Source organism: Sarcophilus harrisii, chromosome 1, assembly GCF_902635505.1.
Source record: "Sarcophilus harrisii chromosome 1, mSarHar1.11, whole genome shotgun sequence".
Classification (NCBI taxonomy): domain Eukaryota; kingdom Metazoa; phylum Chordata; class Mammalia; order Dasyuromorphia; family Dasyuridae; genus Sarcophilus; species Sarcophilus harrisii.
The window spans coordinates 263,534,033-263,550,579 of NC_045426.1; the positions used below are offsets into that span (position 1 = coordinate 263,534,033).

Here is a 16,547-nt window from a genome sequence, read left to right on the forward strand (position 1 = left end):
GGGAAGGAAGGAAAAGAGGGGAATCTAAAGAGGGAGGAAAGTAACAAGAGAGACCTATTTTGCCAAGGACCAGCCTCAATTGCTAAGAAACATTGTTTTTTTTTTGTTTGTTTGTTTTTTGTTTTTTTATAATTTATCAGCCTCCAGACCACTTAAATTCTCCATCATTCAACAACTATTTATTAAGTGCCTTCTATCTGCTCTATATTGTGGAAGGGATACAAAGGTAAGAATGAAATATGTATCCATTTCCTTCTAGGAGTTTAATAAGCCTATTTGGGGAAGATGCATAAATAAATGGTGATTTTTATATGTGTGTGGTGATGCTTGTAAATATGGGGAGGCACTAGTATCTCACATCAGGAAAGGCTCCATTTAGAAAGTGGCCCTTGCACTAAGTGTTAAGGAAACTAGGTGAGGGAGATGTGAGGAAGGAGTATATTCCAGGTATAGGAACTGCTGACCTACAGGCAAAGAGGTAGGAGATGGAACATCATGTATAAGGAACAGTGAGAAAGCCAATTTGGCTGAACATAAAAGTTGCATGAAAAGGAGTAATGTATAATAAGACATGTAAAAAGAAATTGTAGAAAACTATAGGATTTATGTTTGACCCTAAAGGTAATAGGGAACCAGTGAGGTTTATAGGTTAGGGGAGCGAGAGTCAGATCTGTTTGTTAAAAAAAATTTCAGGTATGAAGGTTAAAAATTTTAAAAATTCAGGTATATGAGTTAAAAATTTTCAGGTATATGAAGGTTAGATTAGGGTCAAGTAAAAATAATTTTTGGGTAAATTATAATCAATTTTATTATCTACACTAGCAAATAATCTACAAAAAGGACTTGTTTGTCCTCTCAGTTATAAGAGGCCTTACCCAGTGAAACCTTTGGAAAGGTGGGGGAGAAGTGTGCACCTGAGGGTAAAAATCAACTCTTGAAACAAGTAACGAGATAATGAACATGAGAGATGGGCTTATTCCAGTGAGAGTCTGGAGGATCAGACTGATCCTTCAGTTGTGGTTAAGAAACCTATCTATACTCATATCACTCCCAAGCAGGGGTCCTCAAACTTTTTAAATAGGGGGCCAGTTCACTGTCCCTCAGACTGTTGGAGGGCCAGACTATAGTAAAAACAAAAACTTTGTTTTGTGGGCCTTTAAATAAAGAAACTTCATAGCCCTGGGTGAGGGGGATAAACGTCTTCAGCTGCCACATCTGACCCCGTAGTTTGAGGACCCTTGCTAGGAAATCTTGATGAAAGGGAGAATCTACTTTTATTTACCTTTTGATCTGTTTTCCCTCTCATTATCAGTCCTGTGTATCAAAGTCTGCCTGAATAACCTACTGGGGAAAAATTAAAAAGTTCTCTTTTGGACATTGTGAACTTGAAATGCCTACAAAACATTTTTTTTTAAATTTCTAATAAACACAAATGTCCATTTTATTCAAAATGTCCACAGTGATAAAGGACTAGAGCTCAAGACATTAGAGAATATTGAGGAACAAGATTCACATTGCATGTGAGTCCAAGTCACATGCAATTTTTCCTCTTCCTATGCCATAGAATTAAATCATCAGAAACTAGCTTAAACAAAATAGATGTGTTAGAAGGATATCATTTCCTGTCTTAGAAGGAATGTCATTGATTCCCTTTGGGTTTCATCTTTAAATTAGACTATTTGCAGATATTGGCAGCATTTACCAAGGGGTATAAAAACCCAACTATAAAATGACAAGAGACATAAGTGTGAAAGATTTTCTTCCTGGCTAACTCAACCTTAGGGCTTAGGCAGGATTAGTTATTTTTCTCTAGGTTGTGGCACCCAGAGTTAAGAGAAGGAAAATAATTGCTGTTGAATTTTAGAACTAGAAGGGACCTTAAGAGATCATCTGTTTTCACTCCCTGATTTTACAAAGTTCAGAAATGGAGGCCAAGAGGAGTTGTGAGATGTCCAAGGTGACACAGCTTGTTGGTACCTAACCAGAGAAGCAAACACAAGTGTCCAGACTTCCAGCCTCAAGCTTGCTTTGGCTTTTTACTTTTTCCTAGGAAAGCAACCATGCTATCTCCCTTGTAACCTACTGTAGAATCTTTTCTGAAATGAAAATGGGTAGAAAGTTCATCAGTGGGCCAAATCAAATACCCAGGTATTAATCCTAATTTTTTCTGAGATTGGGAATTGAAGAGGGTTCCCAGCTCGAGATTTTTTTCCCCCCTAAATGTGATCAGCTTCTGGTTATAGGAACTTCTTGGAGCCTCCTAAGTAAAGAGCTCAGATCCAAATGCCTTTCTCCATTTCCTGCAAACCTAGAAATGTTTAGGCCCTATGTAACTTATCATTGTGGAAAAGTATTTTAGGATTCAATCAATTCAGGAACATTTATTAAATATCTTAATCACCTTGCCCAGTTTGGCTGAGCGAGAAAGCCCAAATTTGGAGTATAAATCAAGAGTTCAAAGATTGTGACACACCGTAGGCCAGAACAGATTAGCATTCTTAGCCAAAAATGCAGGAATTGTCTCTTTGCTCTGGAAATGGTTGGTTTCCAACTCCCAACCTGGCCTTCTCCTCACATTGGCAAATCAGCTTATTCGATGTTCCCAGCACTTCCTTAGCCTAATGCATTAATAATTTCTCTCCTCTTTGATAAAGGGTTGGTGAAAGCCTGGCTAAAATGAAACTTGCTCAGTGTCCTTTTCTTATTGCCATTTTATTTTGATGCATCTGTTTAATTTAAGCTGATTTTTAGTTTCCCTAATTTATTTAGTCTCTATTAGATGGAGAACAGAGCTTTCCCTAAGAGGTGAATGAAGGCTGTGCATAGTTATTGTCACACATTTTCTCAGAAGGGTGTAGTAATCAAATTTCATAGTAATAGAATTTTAGAGCAAGAAGGAACCTGAAAGATGATCTACTTCAACACCTTCATTTTGGAAATGAGGAAACTGAGGGCCACGGGACTTTGTAGATCAAATTATCCAGCCCCTTTACAGATGAGGGAAGTGATGTTCAGAGGCAAAGGAATTTTTTTTCAGGATCACACAGTGAGTTAGTGGTAGAGTTGGGATTACAAACATACTAGAGAATCTTAGGTCAATTCTTTGGAATTCTATATCAGATCAATAAATGAAACATTTTAACTATTTATGTGTGCCTCTTGATGTGCTACTGACGTTTTGTAATTCATGTAGTTATCATTTTTGTATGGCTTACAAGAGTCTTCCAATCTATACTCATTTTGAGTCCCTCCTTGTGTCTTGGTTCTCACATAAAATGTATGGCTTATTGTATGGGATCAAGCATTTCATAAAGGGTTCTGTGATCAGGTCTTTATGACACTAACTAGCTGTGTGACTTTGAAGAAATCATTTCAGCTCTCTGAGTTTCACTTTCTTTAACTAGTGAATAAATGGAGTAGGTGGCCTCTGTAAGACCTTTTAATTATTAACCACCTGTGATTCTGTTTCCTTTCCTGTTGTATTGGGTTAGCATAGAAGTAGTGAACTTTAAATAGAAATGAATCCCTGCATGTCCCGTTGACTTAGAAGACCACAATTTTTTTTTTAAATAATTATAACTTTTTATTGACAGAACCCATGCCTGGATAATTTTTTTTTTAACAACATTATCCCTTGCACTCACATCTGTTCTGACTTTTCCCCTCCCTCCCTCCATCCCCTCCCCTAGATGGCAAGCAGTCCTATACATGTTAAATATGTATCCTATCCTAGATACAATATCCTAGTATATCCTAGATACAATATATGTATGCAGAACCAAACAGTTCTCTTGTTGCACAGGAAGAGCTGGATTCAGAAGGTAAAAATAACCGGGAAAGAAAAACAAAAATGCAAACAGTTTACATTCATTTCTCAGTGTACTTTCTTTGGGTGTAGCTGCTTCTGTCAAGCATTGATCAATTGAAACTGAATTAGATCTTCTTTTTGTCGAAGAAAGAAGACCACAAATTAATATTATATATGTTTTATTGTAATTTATTTATTTTGTTAGACATTTCCCAATTATATTTTAAGGTATTCTCCACTTTAGCTTTTTGCATCACTCTCATTTCTCTTCCCAATTATTCCTCTATCCCTCTTACTTGGTTTTCAGAATCCATTTGTAGCTCCTCCTTGGCCTGAAACCATTTAATATTTTTCTTGGAGGCTTTGGATATAGAAACTTTGACTTTATGTTCATCTGAATGTGTATTTTGATCTTCCTTGTCATCAGAGTAACTTTCTGTGGTCAGAATTTTTTGTTGTTGTTTGCTCACGTTACTTGGCTTTTAACTCTTTGTTAAAGTAAGGCTCTGTTTCCAGGATAGAAGGTAGAATGACCCAAGTGTCAGGAGTGTTGTGCAGCTATTTTCAGGAACTTCTACTGTGAACCAGCACTGCTATACAGTTATGAGTGTGGGCAAAACAAAAGTCCTGTTTCAGTGCCTGCAAAAAGGCCTCTGTAATCTTCCTCTGACTAGCCTTTGGCCCTCATTCCCATGGGCTGAGGTCTCTGGGAGACACTGCTCTGCAGTAGCTGCTGTTGATTCCGTGCCTCCCAAAGCCTGCTCCGCATTTGCAGGGGCTCCCTTAGACTCTAAAGGTGACAAACCTTTCCTGCTGACTCTCTGATTCATGCTTGGAATCTGAGAGGCTTGAGAGATCTAGAAAGCTCAGTGGATTCACAGGCCACAAGACTTGTCCCTGACTTGCTGGCCTGTTTTCCAGTTGCACTCCAGATCCACCCTGTGCAACAGACCCTCCTATCATCCTTCCAAGCCATCCTTAGCTGGCAAATTGTTCCCCTTTTTGTGGGTTCTGGTATCCTAAAATTTGTTTAGAGTTATTTTTTAAAGGTATTTTAGAGGGATTTAGGGGAAAGTTCAGTGGAGTTCCTGCCTTCACTCCATCATCGAGGCTCTACCTTCCCCAGTTATATTTTATTATTCTGGTCCTGGTAGTTTGACATATCTGGCCCAGCATATTGGAATACAAAATTTCTGAGATCGTAGTGCTGTCTTCTTCTTTATACTACTATCCTCTTACTTACTATATTCTTAATTGTCTGTTTTCTCAAATAGGGACATGATCAGAAACATAGGCAAACAGGCTGGCGGTATTCCTGAATCAGCTCAGGTTTCTGCTTCAGCTTCCTGTGTCTCCTGTGTCTTCTGTAAGAAAACCTTCCAACTCTATAGTTTAGGGCTTGGTTGTAGAATCTCTAAAGTTCAAAAAGTAAATCTAGTCCAGTCATAGTGTGATACAAAAATCTTTACCCCTAATAGATTGAATCTTATCCATCCTTTTTCTTGAACTCTTCTCTTGACTTGGAGATTAGTTCCCCACAAAATGGCCTTTCTGGATAGTTCTAATAATTAGAAAAATTATTTCACCACTGATCCAAAATCTTCCTCCCCATCATTTCTGCAAGTTGGACTTAGTTCTGCAGCTTTACAAAATATATCCCCTTCTTCTTAGGAGGCTGTTAAGGATAATATGGAAAACAGAGGTTGTAGGAATAACAGTATTCCTCCAATTGTACATGTACTAATGGAAGAGAAGCTATATAATGAAACTGTATTAGATGTAGAACGAGAATGAAAAACACTTCAGTCAGAATCTTTTCAGCTGTATGGTGTTGGTCAAGTCAACTTTCTGCTGAGCTTCAGCCTCCTCATCTGCAAAATGGCAGTACTCTTTTCCACAAGGTGCTTAGGCCATAGAGGACGCCTGGTATTTTTGTTGTATTTTAGGTAATGTGGATCTGTCACATTGAAATGAATTGTTGTGGCAGGAATAGCCCTGTAGATATTAGCCAAAAGATCCTCCATTTCACAAATACCACATTTGCCTGGGTGTATGCAACAAAGATCTTCAAATGCAACATAATATTGTGTTTTCTTTCACTTAGCAGCACTGACTTAGCAAAAATTGTCCTTTCACTCCAAGTTCTCTCAGCCTCAAAGGCATATTTAAGAGTTTCTGGAAGACAGACAGAGCTGGCTGGCCTACATGCTCTCTCACCCCTCTGACCCATAGCTTTTCCGTTAATCTGAGAAAACCACATTGTTTCCAGCTGCCTCCTCTTGGGAAGCCTGAGTGAATGATTTGGCTGATTTTCTCTAGGATGTCAAGAAAGGGCTTTAAAATTTTCTTCCATCTGTTCAATGATTATTCTACAGGCAGATGGACAGCCTCAGTCCTACAGACTCCGTGGAGTTCTACTTTAAACTACCAAGCCGGTATTTCCTAGCAAACCTAGGTAGGAAGGATAGAAGAAACAGTTTTTCCTGTATCTTCTGAATTTCATCTTATGTCAGGGTTCAAGGAGTATTCTTTTCTCTCTTTGTCAGGAGCTTACATATTGGTCACCTATACTCATGTTAATATGTTTATTGGGTCAATCAATCAACAAACATCTATTACTTTTTTATTTGTAATTAAATTTTATTTTATTTCAATTATCAAGCATTTATTTTTTCCCCTCCAATCACTCATTTTATATTCTGGAAAAACAAAACAAAGGCATTGTAACAAATATTAGTCAAGCAAAAGAGATTGTCCCACTGATCATATCCAAAAATGTTTATCTAAGTCTACATCTTTAGTCCATCACCTCTCTGTCAGGAGATGGTTATCATCCTTATCATCACTCTTCTGAAATCATAGTGGCTCACTGCATTGAGAAGTCTTCAAAAATCATTCTTTACAATGTTGTTGTTATATAAATTGTTCCCGATTCAACTCATTTTACCTTAACTCAATTCATACAACTCTTCCCAAGGTTCTCTGAATCTCTATTTCTAATGAAGTATTTTACATTTTCTTCTATTTTTTCATTTTTTTGAATTTGTTTGACTGATTCTTGGAAGTGAATGACTCAGTTAGATACTATTTGTCCAATTTAAAATTTTAGTGAATTGTTTTCTTCAATTAACTTTTTTATTTTCTTTTGTATTTGATCAATTGTACTTCTAAAGCAAATGTTTTGTTCAGTAGATTTTTTTCCATTTTGCCAATTCTATTTTTAAGGAGTTTTTTTTTTTTCATTTGCCAAATTTACTTTTTAAGGAATTTTTTTCTCTGTGTGTGTGCGCACGTGTGTGTGTATGTGTTTTTTTCCCCCCATTTCACCAAATTTATTTTTTAAGGAGTTGTTTTCTGTGCTTCCTTTTCCAAAGTGTTGGCTTTTCCCCCCCAAATTTTTATAACTCCCCTGTATAGCTCTCATTTCTTTTCCCTTTTTTTTTTTCCCTATCTCTCTTTTAAGATCCTTTTTGAACTCTTCTAAGAGAGCCTTTTGAACTGGAGACCATTTCATATTCCCCTTTGATGCTTTACCTCAAGGCATTTTTGCCTTTGCTGTCCTTTTCTTGGGTTTATGTTCTTATCTTCCTCTATTGTGTCTCTCTATGGTTAGAACTCTTTTTTTGTTTTCTTGCTTATTTTTACAGATTGAGGTCTGCTTTTAGGGTAGGGATATTGTCCCAAGCTTCCTCTACAGGGTAACAGGGGCTTCTCACTGACTTCACTGGGGCTTCCCCCATTTGTTAGGGATTAGGAGCTCACAATTTGCTTTCTGTAGTTGTGTTGGATGGAGTCTTCACAGCTGTTCTGCTGATTTTATGGCCTTCTTATCCAGGACAGAGTAGCCGATGCTGCTGTGTTTTGGCTAAGAACCTCCTGCTGGATTCCCTTTCCTGAAGTCTTTCCAAGATATCTTAAGCTGGAAAATTATCACTCTGAATGTTTGTGGATTCTATTGCTCCAAAATCCATTCAGAGGCTTGTTCTAGTTTTGATTCTGAGGGAAACTGAGGAGAGCTCAGGCCATATCCTATCTACTCTCTGTCATCTTGGTTCTGCCCCCTTTTTTGTTTCTTAGAGCACAAAAATATCACAATACATTGATGTCCCATCAACCATTCTCCAAGTTCTGGGTATGCCCTCTCCCCCCCAATCAGTTCTTTGCCAATATAAATATTTGTGCGTGTGGAACTTTTTTCTTTCTTTGAACTCTTTGGGAATAGATTTAATAGTTGTAACGCAAAGTATATGCACAGTTAAGCATCGCTTCATTTCCAAAAAATAAGCATCCATTAAGTACCTACTACCTGCTAGGCACTATACTAAGTTCTGGGAGTTATAAATACATAAATGAAAGAGTCCCAGTTATTGTAATGGGCTGAAGCTCGAGTTGATGCACTGAGGTCCCAAGCACATGAGGCTAAATAGTAATTGGACCATACTCTATTAATATATATGCTTGGAGAAGGAATGGCCCCCACCCACTCTCTGTGCAAGTCCTGATGTGTTGTATAGGAAATGATGATTTTGGTGGGTAGAGGCAGAGGGGCAGGAGGAGAGGCGGGGAGAGACTGCTGGCTGGCTTCTTGTTGCAGCTGTACACATTGCGATTGTGATCCCCCTTTCACTTCCGATCCCTCTTCACCTCCGATCCTTCTTCACCTCTACTGAGAATAAAGATTGAAGATTTTCCCTTAACCTGAATTCCTGACTCTGGCTGATTTTAAAATATGCGGTCATCACAAGTACTCATCAAGTTTATATTCTACAGGGAAAAACATTTATACTTAAGAGTTTATACAAAACAGTATTTCCAAAATATGTACTAAGTAAATGCAGAGAACTCAAGTCAGTATTTGATAAACCCCAAAACATAAATTGCTTACAAAACCCCTATCTATTTGACAAAAACCACTAGGAAAATCTGAAAACAATTTGATAGAAATTAAGCACAGATCAATATCTTGTGACTTATTACACAATAAATTATTAATGTATATGTGACTTTGATAGTAAAAATATTTACATAAATTTATCATTAAATGAGAAGAAAAGCAGTTCATATGCTTTTCACAGCTATGGTAAAGAGTTGTATTTCTAACTGAAAAAGTAATAAAGGAAAATTTACAAAAGATAAAATAAATAATTTTGATTATATGAAATTGAAAAGCTTCTACAAACAAAATTCATATAGGATAAGAAGGGAAGTAGTTGAATGGAGGAAAAACAATTTTGTCAAATTTCTCAGATAAAGGATTGGTATTCAAGATATATAGAAAACTAACAAATATACGTATAAATTTTTATATTTGTATCTGATAAAAAAAGATATATAGATAAATATTTTATATATATATACATATAGTCTACATGCATATATAATAAAGAAAATCTATTCTTTATATATAACATGTAGAATGTTATATCATATTTAACATGTTATATATTTAATATATAATGCATATATATGCATAAAACCAAACCATTCCTTAATAGATAAGTGATCAAAGGATATGGGTAAATAGTTCTCAAAAAAATTGCAAACTATTAGTTGGTTATTTGGTTGGTTGTCCTTATTTCTTGAAGAGGACCAAAATGATAACACTATGTTGGGATCCTATAGCTCATCAGACCAAAAAAATCTGAAAAACTTAAATTAAATTTAAATCAAATTCAAAAGAATTGCAGACTATTAATAATAGTCTGCAATTTAATAACCATATGAAAGTGATTCAATTCACTTATGGCAGAAAAAATATAAATCAAAACAACTCATATTTAGCAAATTGACGGATGACAAAAGGGGAGAATCATCAGTGTTGGAGGGATTATGGAAATATACACATACTAGTATATTGTGAATAGAGCTATGAATGATTACAAAGCAGTTTGAAATTATATAAATAAAGTGGCCAAAGTATCTCCACCCCTTGACCCAGTAGTTTGACTAGTAGTCATATACTCCACAGAGATCATTAATAAGAAGGAAATCCCTTTAAGCACCAAAATATTTATAGCACTATTTTTTGTGGTAGCAAAGAATTGGAAAAAAGTATAAATCCATCTTTAGAGAAATGACTAACAAATTGTGGCACATGAATGCGATTTTTGCTGTGGTATAAGAAACAGCAGATTTGATAGTGGGGAAAAATTGTGGAAACTAATACACATTGAAGTAAGAAGAGTCCAGAAAACGATATATACAGCAACTACCACAATGTAAATGGAAAAAACAACAAAACAATGAAAAAAATGAACATTGCCAAATTATAAAGGACAGGCTTTGGGCCTCAGGAGAATTATGAAAAGACAACTTCCTTTACACCTTTGCAGAGGTAGCCAATGCATATCTGTAGTTTCAGACTTTTTAAATATATTTATCAGGTTTGCTGATTTTTTTCTCTCCTCTCCTCTTCTCTTCTCTCCTATTTTCTCCTCTTTTCTTTTCTCCTCTCTTCTTCTCATTTTTTCCCTTTTTGATCTGATTTTTCTTGTGTAGCATGATATTTATGGAAATATTTATAGAAAAATTGCACGTTTTAACATATATTGTATTACTTGCTGTCTAGGAGAGGAGATGGGGGGAAAAGAGGGAAAAAATTTTGAGCACAAGACTTTGCAAGAATGAATGTTAAAAATTATCCATACATATATTTTGAAAATAAAAAGATTTTCTTAAAAAGAAAAAAAAAGAAAAGAAATGTAAAGACAATTGTCCAGGGAAGCAGTAGTATCTGTGGAAAGCTTGGAAAGGTCTCATTCAGGAGGTGACATTTAAGCTGAGTTCTAAAAGAAGCTAGGGATTCTGAAAGTTAGAGATGAGAAAGGAATGCATTCCAAACATGGAGGCCCATGATATCACATTGAGATATCATTTCATGATGGCTACATAAATTGCAAAGAGTGCGTGGAGGGGGGGAAACCATATCTTCTTGCACATCTAGCCCTTCAAAACTCAGGTTTGTAAAGTGATGCATTTCTCACAATAAATATCTGATGAATTAATGGATTTTACTTCTAACTCTGCATTACTTTTTTTTTTTTTTTTTTTTTTTTGCTGTCCTGGTTACATCCTCCTTTCCTCAGCGGTCACTCCAAGGGCATTTGCTAATGCAGGAGCAAAAGTTCATGACTTCATACCACTTTGATGCTCATTTCCTCCTTTTCATTTTCTCATGTTCTGTGTACTTGAAGCAAAAAAAAATGTTGCAGGCATACTACACCTCTGCTTTGCTTGTATCATAGCACAGAATTCATTCTCTCTAGCAACCTTTTCCCTTTTTTCTTACTGTCATTGAAGACAATCCATCTCCTGGTGTCACTTTGGTCTTCAAAACCTGAGCTTGTAGAGTGTCCAAATGTACTGATCATGAAGAAGGGGCTACAAGACAACTACAGTAGAACCCCAGGATAAGGCACCTCTCTAGGCCACAGGTTTGATTCTGCCAAGTGAAAACTCATGTACTCCATGTGTATGCAGTGATTGATCTCCCTTACTGTCTCCTGGAAAGGCAAAAGTGTGATTGTCTTTGTTTCTTAGCCATGGAGTTTTCCAGTGTTGCTCACAAAATGGTTGTCTACCCATTTGTTTTTAATTACACCCTTTCTTACTGTTTCCAAGAGTTATAGTAGTACCTCTAATGAATTAGAGCTGTAGCAATTTAAAAAAAGCACACTGAGTATCCTCCATTCTGAATCCCCAGATATTACCTTCCCCAGCCACATTTCTGTAAAGTTTCCCCTGATTCCTTTCATATCTGATTTCTGTTATTTCTATGACTTGATCCTCTTTTATTAAACGAGAAGTGATAAGCTAAGCATACAGAATATTTTGGATGAGGCCAATATAGGGGTTTATTTTGCTTGGCTATAAATATTTCTTATAGGGACTGTATTCCCTCTAGCAGGATATAAAGAAAATAAATGCTTGTTAACTGAAAGAAAAAAAAGATTAGAAAGTAGAATTAGATAACTATGCTTCCCAGTCTCTTTGATTCCAAGGTACTATATGTAGTAAAAACTGATTATTGATATTCCTGCAGTAGATTTCCTGATTTATGTTTTGTAAAGGGAAGGGACTGGCTGTTTTGATGCCAAGAGATAATGTTTATGAAGGTGCTTTCAAAAAAGAAGCAAGTATATAGCAATAATGTTTGCGTACTCTGCTAGGAAAAATATAGCAAAGGAGCCAGCAGCATATTCTACGTTGAATCCAGACACTAGTTCGGAATCTCCTTCAGTTAGGTCAAAGGGTGCTCGGTTTGTTTCTGCTAGTGTAGAAATATATGCTACCTATTTATAGAGAAGAAAATCTGTGGATAAAAACTTATATGTACAAATAAATCAAAATTATAGGGTTTGGGGAAGTTACTGGAGAAATATAAAAAGTAAAAAGTAGCATATTTTTATATTTCTCCAGTAACTTCCCCAAACCCTATAATATTGTTGAGTTTTAGGACAAATTTGGCAGAAGATATGCTTATTAGACTAAGGAAGGAAGGTCTAATAATCGAATAGTCAGTTTACCTACCTATTTGTAGAGAAGAAAACCTGTGGATAAAAATTTATATGTACAAATAAATCAAAAATTTCATTTTCTTCTTTATACAAAGAAATTCATAGTATTCCATTAATCAGTCAATTACTCCATGTATTTAATAGCTCACATGATATAATTCAATACAAGAAGTATTAATTTATAATGAATCAACAAATATTTATTAGGTGACAAGTACACAATTTTTTCTTTAATCTCTTTTGGGATTCATGCCTCATAGTAGTATTATTAGGCCAAAGGATATGTATGATTTTATAGCCCTTTGGGCATAGTCCATATCTTTTGATCATTTATCATTTGGGGAATAGCTCATTTTTTATAAATTTGACTCAATTCTCTATGTATTTGAGAAAAGGGGCCTTCATCAAAGAAATTTACTTTTCAAAAATCTTTTCACAATTAGTATTTCTAACTGTATTCCCCTTTCCCACTTATTATATTCTATCTTTCCTTTCACCCTCTTTTTCCTCAAAAATATTATGCTTTTGACTACCCCCTTCTCCCAAATGCCATCCTCTTCTATCACCCTCCTCCCTTCTCGTATCCCCTTTCCTTCCTATTTTCCTACAAGATAAGATAGATTTATATAGATCTATCTATCTATCTATCTATATACTGAGAGTATATTCTTTCCTCTTTGAGCCAATTCTAATGAGAATAAGGTTCACTCCCCTTCCCTTTTCCCTCTTTCCTTCCATTGTAAAAGTTTTTTCATGCCTCTTTTATGACAAATAATTTATGCCATTCCACCTCTCCATTTCCCTTTCTCCCAGTACATTCCTCTCACCCCATAATTTTTATTTAGATAATATCCCTTCATATTCAACTCACACTTGTGCCCTCTGTATATACTCCTTCTTACTGTCATAATAATGAGAAAGTTCCAATATAGGATTGTAAACAGATAAACACTATGTCCCTTATGATTTCCCTTTGTTGATTACCTCCTTATGCGTCTCCTGAGTCTTTTATTTGAAAATCAAATTTTCTATTAAGTTCTAGTCTCTTCATCATGAATTCTTGAAATTCCATTATTTCATTGAAAGTCCTCCTTTTTCCCTGATTCATTCATTATACTAAGTTTTGCTGGGTAGGTGATTCTTGATTGTGATCCTAGTTCCATTGCTTTCCATAACATATTCTGAGCCCTCCATTGCTTTAATATAGTAGTTACTAAATCTTATGTTATCCTGGCTATGGCCTCACTATACTTGAATTGTTTCTTTCTGGATGTTGCAATATTTTCTCCTTGATCTGGGAGTTCTGGAATTTGGCTATAATATTCCTGGTAGTTTTCTTGGAATCTCTTTCATTCGTGAAAAGTGGATTCTTTCAATTTCTATTTTACTCAGTGTTTCTAGAATATTAGGACAGTTTTCCTTGATAATTTCTTTTAAGATGATGTGTAGATTTTTCTTTTTTTTTTTTGATCATGGCTTTCAAGTAGACCAATGATTTTTAAATTATCTCTCCTGGATCTATTTTTTAGATCATTTGTTTTTCCAAAGAGATATTTTACCTTATTTTTTTTTCCATTCTTTTAGATTTGTTTTATTGTTTCTTGATTTCTCATAAAGTCATTAGCTTCCATTTGCTCAATTCTAATTTTCTAGGAATTGTTTTCTTCAGTGAGTAAAAGCTATCTACTTTCCCTTTTGACCAATTTTGCTTTTTAAGGCATTCTTATCCTTGTTAGTTTTTTGTGTTTCCTTTTGTATCATTCTCATTTTTCTTCCCAGTTTTTCTTCTACCTCTCTTTTCAAAATCCATTTTGAGCTCCATGGCCTGAGGCCAATTCTTACTTTTCTTGGAAGCTATGGATGCAGGGACTTTGATTTTGTTATCTTCTTTTGATCTTCCTTGTCACTCATAGTAGCTTTTTGTGGTCAGAATCTTTTTCTGTTGTTTGCTCATTTACCCAGATTATTAATCGATTTTTAACTTTTTGTTAAAGTAGGGCCCTATTTCCAGAGTGGAGAGTGTAATATCTCAAGCTTCAAGGATTTTGTGCAGCTGTTTTCAGAGATCCTTCTAAAGAACCAACCACAGGCACTCTTTGCTGCCCTAGAACTGTGAGGAGGGTCCCCACTTAATTATGGCTGTAACTTCTAGTGTGATAAAGAGACAGAGTCCTTCCTCAGGGATGGGAGAGAGACCTCCTGTGGGCCAAAGCCTCTGGAAGCTGCGCTGCAGCTGCCAACACCAGCCTGCTCCTGTTTTGCTACTTTTCCAAGGCCGTTTCACACTAGCGAGACAAACCTTTCCTGCTGACTTTCCAAGTTGTCTCTGGTGTCTCTGGGTGTCTGAGGTCACAAAACCGCCAGAATTTCTGCTGAATAAGAGGTCCAAGGCCTGCTCCTGCTTTGCTGGTTCCTGACCAGGGATGTGCTGGCACTGTACTGGACCCCCATCCTGGTGCAACAGGTCTTTCTTGCTAACTTTTTAAGTTATTCCACTCTGTCTTTGTGTGGGTTCTGGCACTCTAAAATTTGCTTGGAGTCATTATTTAAAGGAATTTGGAGGAGTTTGGGAACAGATCAGGCTTTTACTCTGCCATCTTAGCTTTGCCTCTCTCCCACACAATTAAACAATTTAAACATTTTTTTAAAGCTCCTAATAGGGAGACCACAGGAGTAGGAAAGAGACTATGTGTCTCAGAGTCAGTAAGACCTGTGTACAGATCTCCCAAGGAACATATTCAGGCTCTTCGACCCTGAACAAGTCAGCTAATCTTTCCAAATTACCTCAGATCTCAAAGCCTAGAAGTTTCAGAGAAGTTGTTGGTAGGTATTCCTGGAGGGAGTTTCCTAACAAGGCGTTTATCACTTCAGGAAAAAAAAATCTTAAAAATTCTTAATATTCTAGAAACTAGAGATATGAAGACAAAACTTAAATTGTAAAATCAGCCCTCCACTTTCTTGGCACTTCTAGGAGCTGTTTTGTTGATGTGGGTGCCCCTTACATCAGTGAAGTTGTGTAGTCCTGCTCCATTTGAATGATTTGCTCTCATTAATTGCTCTGGCTGAAAAAATTTATTATTCAGGAGCCAATCTCTTTGGACTCTCCTAGGCTGGCCCAGAGTACCTCTCCACTTTGTACTACCTAGCTTTTCTAGCACAGCCTTACTGGACAGAGTCTGCTTTCTGCTGGCAGAGTCCTCAAGAACCAAAGGCCACTTTCATGATTCAATTCTGTTCAATTCAATAAACATTTATTAAGTGTCTATTGTGTGCTGAGTTCTGGGGAACCAAGGAAGCATCAGAATAGTTTTTCTGGAGGAACATTGTGCTATATATCCCTGCCCGTTTGAATTCATCATAGTCTGGTTAGGAAGATAAGACTTAACATAATTAGAGAACAAGAGATTATCAAATAGTGCCAAGCTGGCAGTTGTACTGGCAGTTAGAGATTCAGGTCATTGAGTGTTTCTTAAGCCCCCGTCTAAACGCCAAGTGCTGTGCTAAGCACTGGGTGTAACCAGAAGGGCAAAGAAACAGACCCTGCCTTCAAAGAGCTCACAGCTTAATGCGGGAATAAAAGTGAAGAAAGACAATATGCAAACAACAAGTGACAAATAAGATACATCCTGGATCAGTTGGAGATAATCACAGAGGGATAATGCTAGCATTGGGGACTGGGAAGGACAATGTCTGGAAAGAGATTCTTGAAAAGGCAGGATTTTACTTGAAACTCGAGGGAAGCTAGGAGATGGAGATGAGAGGGGATAAAATTTCAGGCATGAGGGTAGGGATGAGGGTCAATATATCATTGGGCTGAATGTATGTCACATGTTTTTCCTTAATTTAGCCCATATTAAAGTAGAATAAGGCCCTGAATACACTCAAGACACTGCAGAAAAAAAAAAAAATAGTTCATAGGTTTTCCTTGGCAGAGTCAATAAAAGAATTGATCACATTTATTCATCATGTTTTTGCATGAGGTATTTAGGCTCTGCTATTCATTTATAATGGCTCCATAATCTCAGAATTAGAAGGGACCAACTTGTCTATTCTACTTGTGTAAAAGAATTCCCTCTACATTATATCTACCTGTTAAGTACTCCAGTCTTAACCTTTATTTAAAGCCTTAGAGTAAGAGAACTCAAGACCTTTCTGAAAAAATGCACTACATTTTTGGCTAGCTCTCACTGCTAGGTTACTTTCCCTTATGTTATGTTGAAATA

The 16,547-nt window shown here is 36.4% G+C and overlaps 1 protein-coding gene across 1 annotated transcript in view; it reads left to right on the forward strand.

Moving 5' to 3' along the window:
• C1H7orf50 (chromosome 1 C7orf50 homolog) overlaps positions 1–16,547 on the forward strand; it is a 350,397-nt gene that overhangs the window by 118,135 nt on the left and 215,715 nt on the right. The window lies entirely within an intron of this gene.